At 34.9% G+C, this 11025-nt stretch overlaps 1 non-coding gene across 1 annotated transcript; it reads right to left on the reverse strand.

Moving 5' to 3' along the window:
* Positions 1-7169: 7169 nt before the first annotated feature.
* On the reverse strand, positions 7170-7275 carry LOC115715443 (small nucleolar RNA R71). Its single transcript, XR_004011314.2, has one exon. It is a non-coding gene; the product is annotated as a small nucleolar RNA R71 (small nucleolar RNA).
* Between the last annotated feature and the right edge of the window lie 3750 nt (positions 7276-11025).

The following is an 11025-nucleotide window of genomic DNA, read 5'->3' on the forward strand; positions in this document are numbered from 1 at the left end:
TAGTACTAAAAAGATAAAAATTTGAAACAACAAAATTAATATTAAAACTAAAAAAAAACAAATTAGAACAAAATTTAATTTTTAATAATATTAACTATCACTCCCCGGCAACGGCGCCAAAAAAACTTGTTGCGATAATTAGCACACGCAAGTGTACGTATCGTTATAAGTAGTAAACTCACCAGGAGTGAGGTCGATCCCACAGGGAGTGTAGTTAAGTACGTTAAAATTAAACTTTTACTTCTATTTGGTTAAATAAAAATAAAGAAAGAATTAAAAATAAGAAACTAGTAAGAAACAATTATTCAAGAGAATTGAAAGTTAATAAAAACTAGGGCTTCGATTTCAATTGTTTCTATTGAATATGGCCTAATATGATTATTTTCCTAATATTAATCTTTATGCAATAGCAGGTTTACTAAGGTAATTTATAGTCTTCTCAGATATATAAATCTCAATTACATGCAAACTTTCTACTCTCGTGATAAATTTAACATGCAACAGACATTAAGCATAAAAATCCTATAAGCTATCTAAACCATATAGGTACTCTCGTCCTATATCGAAATTCAGTTCTATTTTACTATAGCATATTTGACACTCACTTCTCAGATCTCGCATCAAACTCATAGACAGATAATTGGTGATCAGGCAATTAAAAGTAATTAAGCACAAATAAAATAGAATACATAGAAATTAGAGGGAAAATAAATCATATTAAAACCATAAACAATGTCAAACAATATCCATCTAACCCTAATAAAGTGTTTAGCTACTCATGTTTATGAGAGCACGATCACACATATTAACTTTAAGAAAAGACATGAAAATAGAGAAGAGAAGAATGTTGAAAACCCTCTGAAGAATACCTCCAATATTGCAGTTGATCTCTCCACTTTGCATCTGTATTCTCTCTGTTTTTCTCTCTAAAATTGCTTGATGAAATCAACTCCCTTCTTCTCTTTATATAGGCATTGAAGGCCTAAAAATATGGAAAAAACGCAATATTTAAATTCCCACTCGAATTTAAATTTTTGGGAAACCTCAAACGAGATATTTTTTTCTGCTGCGTCGACTGATAGTATTTGGAGCATAACTCTCTCAATATTGCTCGGAATTGAACGATTCAAGATGTTCCCGAAAGATAAAAGAGAGATCTAGAACTTTCATGTTTTGACTTTTTCCAAAATCCAATCAGAAAACCGTCGAATTCAGGCTTGAAGTTTCGGCTTCCACAATTTTCTCTATAAAAAATATCATGATATTTTTTATCTTTTTCCCATCTTTTTCTCTGATATTTTTCTCTGATATGTAAAAATAAAAGATAACAAGCGTAAAAATGCTCCAAACACAATTAAAACTTAATTAAAAATATACTAAACTTAATCTAAAATTAATACTAAAAATAACCTAACACTTCTCCATTTTCATCTCTTTTCTTAAAGTTAATATGTGTGATTGTGCTCTCATGAACATGTGTAGCTAAACACTTTAATTAGGGTTAGATGGATATTGTTTAACATTGTTTATGGTTTTAATATGATTAATTTTCCCCCTAATTTCTATGTATTCTATTTTATTTGTGCTTAATTACTTTTAATTGCCTGATCACCAATTAACTGTCTATGATTTTGATACGAGATCTGAGAAGTGAGTGTCAAATATGCTATAGTAGAATAGAACTGAATTTCGATATAGGACGAGAGTACCTATATGGTTTAGATAGCTTATAGGGTTTTTATGCTTAATGCCTGTTGCATGTTAAATTTATCACGAGAGTAGAAAGTTTACATGTAATTGAGGTTTATATATCTGAGAAGACTATAAATTACCTTAGTAAACCTGCTATTGCATAGGAATTAATATTAGGAAAATAATCATATTAGGCCATATTCAATAAAAACAATTGAAATCGACACCCTAGTTTATTAACTATCAATTTTCTTGAATCGTTGCTTCCAACTATTTTTCTTATACTTCATTGTTTTTTTTCCTATCTTTTATTTAATCAAATAGAAGTAAAAATTTAATTTTAACGTACTTAACTACACTCCCTGTGGGATTGACCTCACTCCTCGTGAGTTTTACTACTTGAAACGATACGTACACTTGCGTGTGCAAAAATATCGCAACAAGTTTTTGGCGCCGTTGCCGGGGAGTGTTAGTTAATATTATTAAAAATTAAATTTTGTTCTAATTTGGTTTTTCTTTTTAGTTTTAGTATTATTTTTTTTTCAAATTTTTATCTTTTTAGTACTAATTTAGTTTTTTTTTTTATTATTTTACTAATGTTTTATTGATGAGCTTGACCTGCAAGGTAAATCCAGATGCTATATCTTGAGGATTTTGCCCAACAACATAATGAGCCATTCTATTCTGCTTGGAGGAGATTTAAAGAGTATGGAGAGAGATGTTATCCCACTTTCTCAAGTGGATGTTTTACGTGGCTCTTTTATAATGGACTTAATAATGAAACAAGAAGCTGGGTTGATTATGGAGCAGAGACAACCGGAGCACCTCTATTAATGAGAGGCTATGATGTAATAAATATGTTGAATAACATGGCAGATTTTGATTACGACTGGCATTGGGATCCATCACTTCAGGGTTGGAGTCACCAATACCCACCTTATTGCCCAAATTCATCCCAACAAACTGAAAAAGAGGAGCAACTACTAGCACTTTTACAATCACTTCCAGGAGAGATTAATCGCTTAACAGACATGGTGAGGTCCTTATGTGATAATTTAGTGGCTCATGATTCAGAATGTAATAACTCCAATACTGAAAGTTATGAGAGTTATTGCTACAATGAAGAAGGGTCATTAGTTGAGTACAAGGAAGATAATGAGCCTACAATTGAAGATCAAGATCCTTGTGAAGAGGAACTCATTGAATATGAAATCACAAGTGAGGGTATGAATAGCCACGTGGAGAGTGAGCAACAAGAAGAAGGTTTGTTGGATGAAAGAGTAGAAACTGTGACATTGGAAGATGAGAAAGCACATGACATCATTGATTCGACTTCATCAATGATATTGACTAATAAACCACCAATGAATCCATATATTTCATCAACACCATATTACATCCTCTGCGAGCTACGAAAGGCTTCTCCCCAAGCTCATCATCCAAAGTCTTATGTTGTTGGTGCTGATTTTAGTTCAAACTCATCACTTGCCAAGCTTGAAGGCAAGTACAATAACAATTTTCAAGTTGTCTTGCATGACGCTTATTACGGGCGTCAACCGCTTATTGATGTGGCGCTCAGGTAAGTTTCCTTTCCTTTTTCTTTAATGTCACATTGGGGACAATGTGTCACTTTAGTTTGGGGGGGTGACTTAATTTTTATTTTTATTTTGAGTTTTTTTTTTTTTTTGAGTTTTATGACTTTTAATTTTTAGTTTTTAGTTTTTATTGTTTTGAGTCAATTTTCTTAATATGAGTCAATCTGAAAGTAGGTAGATAACATGATTTGAAAAGTTTATTTATTTTTTCGAAAAATCCGTGTGCTTGGTGATGTTATACTCTTGACTAGTTTTAATTTTGTGCTTTAAAAGAACATGGAATCATATTAAGTAATTTTTCTAGTAATTGAATTGATTTATGTATGCTAATTTGACATGTGGAAAGTTGTTTGGAAAATTCTAGAACTTGCTTGCTTGCTATTTGAGGCGAAATAATAAATTATGCATGACTAGGAAAGTGATTTAGGCAATTTTTTTTAAATCGATTGTGCTTGTCAAGCCATCCCTATAATTTTATCCTAGTTACCCTTTTTGAGCCTTAACTTATTTTTTTCTACACATATTGAGCCTAAAAAGATAAACCCATAAATACCCAAAATTTCAATTCTAATCATACCATAAGTAGATCTTTAGTTTGGGGGAATTTGGATAGAAGTTTGTTGTATGTGAGTGGAAAAAAATGTGAAAGTTGAGAGAATATAAAAAGAAAAAAATTGATTGACAACAACTTGAAAAAAAGGAGAAAAGAAAGAAAAATCTGACAATCAGTGTCAAATCTAGAAAAAAAAAAGATTAAAATAAAATTGTTGCAACCTTGCTGAAAAAAACAATATCTCTCAAGTAATTAGAAAAAAAGGTATTGGGATTGTGTGAAAAATATTTTGGGTGACATGATTGGAGAAGCTTATGGTATAGGAAAGCCTAAATGACCATTTCAACTACCTTTACCCTAAACCTAACATTACAAGCCTAGAAAGATCTTCTGATTCTTAGTTGTGCATTAATCTATATTAGTGGAGAATAGTAAGTATTGGAAGCATATGGAATTTTGGGTTAGTGGATTGATGATTGTAATTGGCATGCATAAAGTGGTTTAATTGTTAGTTAATTGCATTCTATGGTTTCATGAGCTAAATGAAAATAAATTGAAATCTATCAAGGGTGTAATTGAACTGAAATTCTGGATTATATGCATAAGTGAATTTTTTTTCATAATCATGTTATTGAAGCTACTTGAAAATTACCCATGTTTTGAGGATTGACTTGTTTAATGTTTATTTAGTGTCTTACTCGAGGACGAGTAAAAGCTTAGTTTGGGGGAATTTGTTAGGTTATTTTTAGTATTAATTTTAAATTAAGTTTAGTATATTTTTAATTAAGTTTTAATCGTGTTTGGAGCATTTTTATGCTTGTTATCTTTTATTTTTGCAGATTTAAAATAGAAGAAGATTAGAAAAATATCAGAGAAAAAGATGGGAAAAAGATAAAAATATCATGATATTTAAAATAGAGAAAATTGTGCAAGGAAATAAAGCCGAAACTTCAAGCCTGAATTCGACAATGTTTTGATTAGATTTTGGAAAAGGTCAAAACATGAAAGTTCTAGATCTCTCTTTTATCTTTCCGGAACATCTTGAATCGTCCGATTCCGATCAATATCGAGAGAGTTATGATTAAAATACTATCAGTCGACGCAGCAGAAAAAATATCTCGTTTGAGGTTTCCCAAAAATTTAAATTCGAATTGGAATTTTAACATGTGCGTTTTTTCCATCTTTTTAGGCCTTCAATGCCTATATAAAGGGAAGAAGGGAGTTGATTTCAGCAAGTAATTTTAGAGAGAAAAACAGAGAGAATACAGATGCAAAGTGGAGAGATCAACTGCAATATTGGAGGCATTCTTCAGAGAGTTTTCAACATTCTTCTCTTCTCCATTTTCATCTCTTTTCTTAAAGTTAATATGTGTGATTGTGCTCTCATGAACATGTGTAGCTAAACACTTTAATTAGGGTTAGATGGATGTTAGGCTATTTTTAGCCTATGTTATGGATCCGATTTATGTGCATTCTTAGCTGTGTTGGGACGGAATTACGCTTGTTTTCTATGTTTTCAGGTTCTTTGGAGTAAAAGAGGTCTCGGGTGCAGAAATTCACTGAAAGACGTGCTGAGCCGAAGAAAAACTTCATATTTTGAGTTTTTGCATATCTGGCCGCGGCGATGAAGAGTCTCGCCGCGGCGAGATACGAGAAACAGAAACTGCCTAATTTTGGCACATTCTCGCCGCGGCGAGAGGAAGTGTGGCCGCGGCGAGATCCCGTACGGACCGGGGGTAATTTCGTCCATCGAACCCTAAATTTCAAGTATAAATAGAAAACTGCGATTGGAAGTCAGGGAGAGCGATTTGGAACCCTAAAACACAGCAGAAAGAGGCAAGAAGAGCAAAAGGAAATCAAAGTGAAGATCCAGATTCATCCACCAACAGTTTCTTTCTCTATTCCTCTTTAATTTATTTATGTTGAATATTGCTTTAGGAATGGTTATGGATTTGTTTCTGAACTAAATTTCCCATTTAGGGAGGATGATGATTGTTGTTTAATGTTTTCCTAGTTAATGTTTAATTACCATTCCTCAATTCTTGTGTGTGTGAAATTATCTTAATTTGTGTTTAATTTCATGTTTAAGATTGATCACCTTGTGCATGCTCTATGATCTCAATTCAAAATCTGAAAAGTGAGAATTGAGAATGCTAAAATTAAGATAATCGATGTTCTATGTGAAACGAAAGTATTTACATGACTTATGTGACGAGTAGATTATTGCTTAATGCTGATTTCATGTTAGTTTAATTAAGGAATTAATTAGATAACATGTGATTTAGAATCTAGAAGATCTGAAAGGAGCTAGGTTATTTTATAATCTGTCATTCACCCCAAGAATAGGATAGTAATTAATCATTAACAATTTGGGTAAACAACAACAGGATTCTCCTCCCTATTGTCTCATCTTGCTCAACTTTAAACTGTGTTATTAAGTTTTCTGAATTTCTTTCAAATTTTCTTTTTTAAGCGTAATTGCTTTTGATTTACCGAATAGAATCATAAGTATAATTTAGTGGTACTTAATCCAATTCCCTGTGGGATCGACCTCACCTGTGTGAGATTTACTACTTGATTGCGTATACTTGCGTAGTGTTAAAAAATATAGCAACAAGTTTTTGGCGCCGTTGCCGGGGAATTGTTAAAGATTAATATTACATAAAATTATACTAACTTCTACTTTGGTTTATTTTTTTTTCTTGCTAATTTCTAATCTGTTCTTGCAAGATTGTTTCTATCTATTTCAGGAATTCTAAGTGTATGCGCCGTGAAGGACAAGCAGTCATAGTACCAGTTGATCCTGAAATTGAGAAGACTTGTAGGAGAAACAGAAAGAACAAGAGGCAAGAAAGAGTTTCAGCAACTGCTGAAACATCAGAAATCATGGCTGCTAATGTGAATGCGAATGCTCCAAATAACGGTAATAATGGTGGTGCCGTTGAAGATCAAGCTAATGGCCGAAGCTTGAGAGATTACATTCTCCCTACTCTGACGGGAGTGCAGTCATGTATTAGGCCACCGGCAGTGGATGCAAACAACTTCGAGATCAAACCTGCCATCCTTCAAATGGTGCAGTCTTCAGTTCAGTTTGGTGGTCTCCCTTCTGAAGATCCTAATTTGCATCTCTCTAACTTCATGGAACTTTGTGAAACTTTTAAAGTTAATGGAGTTAGCGACGATGCCATTAGATTGAGGTTGTTTCCATTCTCTCTCAGAGAACGAGCCAAGAGTTGGTTGAATTCTTTGCCACCGAATTCTATTGCTACATGGAATGATCTGGCAACAAAATTCTTGTCAAAGTTCTTTCCTCCAAAGAAAGTCCAGCAAAGCCGAGAGGAGAAATTAATAATTTCGCCAACAAGATAATGAATCTCTCCATGAGGCCTGGGAGAGGTTTAAAGATCTGATCAGGAAGTGTCCCCATCATGGTATAGAGAAGTGGATGCTGGTTCACAACTTCTACAACGGGTTGGTTGGTAATACTAGAACTCTAATAGATGCAGCAGCTGGTGGAGCTTTTATGAGAAAGAGTGCTAATGAGGCATATGATCTATTGGAGGAGATGGCTCTAAACAACCAGCAGTGGCCAACTGAAAGGAGTCAATCCAAGAAAGTAGCTGGTGTGTTAGAAGTCGATGCCATCACAAAGTTAACAGCTCAGGTTGAGGCCTTACAAAGCTGATTGCAGGGCAAGCTAAACAAGCCCAAGTTATTTGTGAGATATGTGGAGGCAACCATCACTTTTCAGAGTGTCAGGCAGATGTGGATAATTTGCCAATGGATCAAGCAAAAGCCATTGGGAACTACTCCCAAAATAATAATTATGGGCACAACCAACAGGGGTTCTACCAGCAGAGAAATCAGCCCCAACAAAACCAACAACAAAGTCCTAGTGGCTCCAATATCCAAGCTGATTTATTGCTCCAATTCATGATGGAGACTAGAGCCTCTATTAAAACTCTAGAAACTCAAATGGAACAATTGGCTACTCAAGTGGCAAACCAAGCTCAAGGAAATTCACCTAGCACTAGTGAGGCAAAAGGAAAAGAGCAATGTAAAGCAATGTCCTTGAGGAGTGGAAAGAGTTATGAAGGACCTAATGGCAAGCAACCAGTTGAAGATGGGGTTCAGGATCAACAGGCACAGACGCCGGCACCAAAGGAAAAGAAGGCTACTGATAGCCCTGCACCACCACAACAGTCTCCACCAATCAGTATTGATCATCATGTGAAGATACCTTATCCTCAGAGACTCCGAAAGACCAATCTAGACAAGCAGTTCACCAAGTTTCTAGAAGTCTTCAAAAGACTTCACATTAACATTCCTTTTGCTGAAGCTCTAGAGCAGATGCCAAGTTATGTGAAGTTTATGAAGGAAATTTTGTCAAAGAAGAGGAAGATGGAAGACTATGAGACAGTGGCTCTTACTGAAGAGTGCAGTGCGGTCCTACAAAAGAAACTACCACCCAAGCTAAAAGATCCGGGTAGTTTCAACATCCCATGCTCAATAGGGGGTTCTATACAAACAAAAGCTTTATGTGATCTGGGAGCCAGTATCAACTTAATGCCCCTATCAATGTTCAAAAGATTAAAATTAGGGGAAGCAAAACCCACAACAGTTACTTTACAAATGGCAGATCGGTCTTTGACTCATCCTCGGGGTATAATTGAAGATGTCTTGGTAAAGGTTGGTAAGTTCATCTTCCCTGCTGATTTCTTAATACTTGACATGGAAGAAGATGAGAATATTCCTATCATCTTGGGAAGACCATTCCTAGCAACAGGAAGAGCATTAATTGATGTACAGAAGGGGGAGTTAAAGTTGCGTGTTCAAAAAGAAGAAGAGACTTTCAAAGTATTTGCTGCAACTGAAATTCCTACTTGTTGTCGACTGGAAGTTGTAAAGGATGGTCGAGAAGTCACTACCAACAAGACGAAAGGGAAGTCTAAAGAACGATTTCGAACTGTTCGACGACGTATGAAAAGACTGTTGTGTGGGAAATATGAAGGTGACTCTCAATCTAAGGAAAGCTTTAAAATTTGCAACATTGGAGGTCAGTTTTCTTCGTTTGGCACAAAGGCCCTCATGGATGCGAGAGGTGGATTCTACCCGCCACCACCTCCACCGCCATACTGATGTGGCGCTCAGGTAAGTTTCTCTCACCCTGGTTTATTTTCACACATTGGGGACAATGTGCATTTTAGTTTGGGGGGGGAAACTTAATTTATTTTTTCGCGTTTATTTGTTTTAGTTAGTTTGTTTTAGTTTTTTAGTCTTGTGTGATAGCTAAATTGAAAGATTGATTGAATTGTTGTTATTCACTTGTGCAATGGATTAAAACATAACTGTGTGCTTGACTTGCAACTGTTTGAATTAAGATGGATGTGTGCTAGGAAGTGATTCATGTAGACTTAAAACATTTGCTATTCTCACATATCACCTCTGTTCTATTTGGTTTGTGGAATGATTGATTGAACATGGAATAGAATTTGTTTGACATACTCTCTTGAAGCGAAATCCTTGATGATTTTTGTTTGGAAAGTGATTTAGGCAAGTTTTCTTTGGAACGATTGAGCCTTTCAAGCCTGCCTATGAATTTTTTACCATAGTATACCCAAAGTTGAGCCTTAGCCTGTTTTAAATTTTTTTTTTTTTTTTACCGCTTAACTGAGCTGAATTCGTATCTTAAATTCTTTTCACCCTGAACGTAACTTATTATGCCATGAGCCTTGAAGCAAGTTTGGGGGGATAACTGCTGTAAGTGGAAAAATAGAGTGTAGGAATGAGAGATTGAAAAAAAAAGAATAATATTGTGTGTTGTGCCTATGAAAAAGAAGAAAGAGAAAAAAAAAAGAAAAAAAATGTGTCTTCTTGAAAAAAAAAAAAAGTTAAGAAAATTATGAGGTGCACACACAAGAAAAAAATTGCAATCTCTTATTTCTGTTTTTGGGATATATGGAAAGAAAGCAAAATAAATGTCTAGGCTTGCTTGGTTAATAGTGCTTATGGTATAGTATAGCCTAAATGACTTCTCACCTACCCATGTACCTAAACCATGTGATGTTAACCGAAAAAGACCTATTGATTCCAAATAGAAATTTGTCAACATTAGTGGAGAGAGGTATGTCATTCAAACTTATTGATCATGTGTTAGTGGAATGTTGGAAAGTTAGAACAGTTGTGATATTGATGGAAATTGCGATGCTTTATGTTTGTATGAATTACTTACTTGTAAATTGCACATTCAACTTAGTTCTTAGAGTTGGCAAGTTGAAATTCTGGTTATTGATGGATTGAAGTTGTGCAGGTGGTGGTAACAATTAAATTGTTGGAAAGTTTAGCTATCATTGTCAGTTTGTTTTTAGTTTAGTCTTAGTTTACTCGGGGACGAGTAAAGAGTCAGTTTGGGGGAGTTTGTTAGGCTATTTTTAGCCTATGTTATGGATCCGATTTATGTGCATTCTTAGCTGTGTTGGGACGGAATTACGCTTGTTTTCTATGTTTTCAGGTTCTTTGGAGTAAAAGAGGTCTCGGGTGCAGAAATTCACTGAAAGACGTGCTGAGCCGAAGAAAAACTTCATATTTTGAGTTTTTGCATATCTGGCCGCGGCGATGAAGAGTCTCGCCGCGGCGAGATACGAGAAACAGAAACTGCCTAATTTTGGCACATTCTCGCCGCGGCGAGAGGAAGTGTGGCCGCGGCGAGATCCCGTACGGACCGGGGGTAATTTCGTCCATCGAACCCTAAATTTCAAGTATAAATAGAAAACTGCGATTGGAAGTCAGGGAGAGCGATTTGGAACCCTAAAACACAGCAGAAAGAGGCAAGAAGAGCAAAAGGAAATCAAAGTGAAGATCCAGATTCATCCACCAACAGTTTCTTTCTCTATTCCTCTTTAATTTATTTATGTTGAATATTGCTTTAGGAATGGTTATGGATTTGTTTCTGAACTAAATTTCCCATTTAGGGAGGATGATGATTGTTGTTTAATGTTTTCCTAGTTAATGTTTAATTACCATTCCTCAATTCTTGTGTGTGTGAAATTATCTTAATTTGTGTTTAATTTCATGTTTAAGATTGATCACCTTGTGCATGCTCTATGATCTCAATTCAAAATCTGAAAAGTGAGAATTGAGAATGCTAAAATTAAGATAATCGATGTTCTATGTGAAACGAAAGTA

Source organism: Cannabis sativa, chromosome 1, assembly GCF_029168945.1.
Source record: "Cannabis sativa cultivar Pink pepper isolate KNU-18-1 chromosome 1, ASM2916894v1, whole genome shotgun sequence".
In the NCBI taxonomy this organism is placed as follows: Eukaryota; Viridiplantae; Streptophyta; class Magnoliopsida; order Rosales; family Cannabaceae; genus Cannabis; species Cannabis sativa.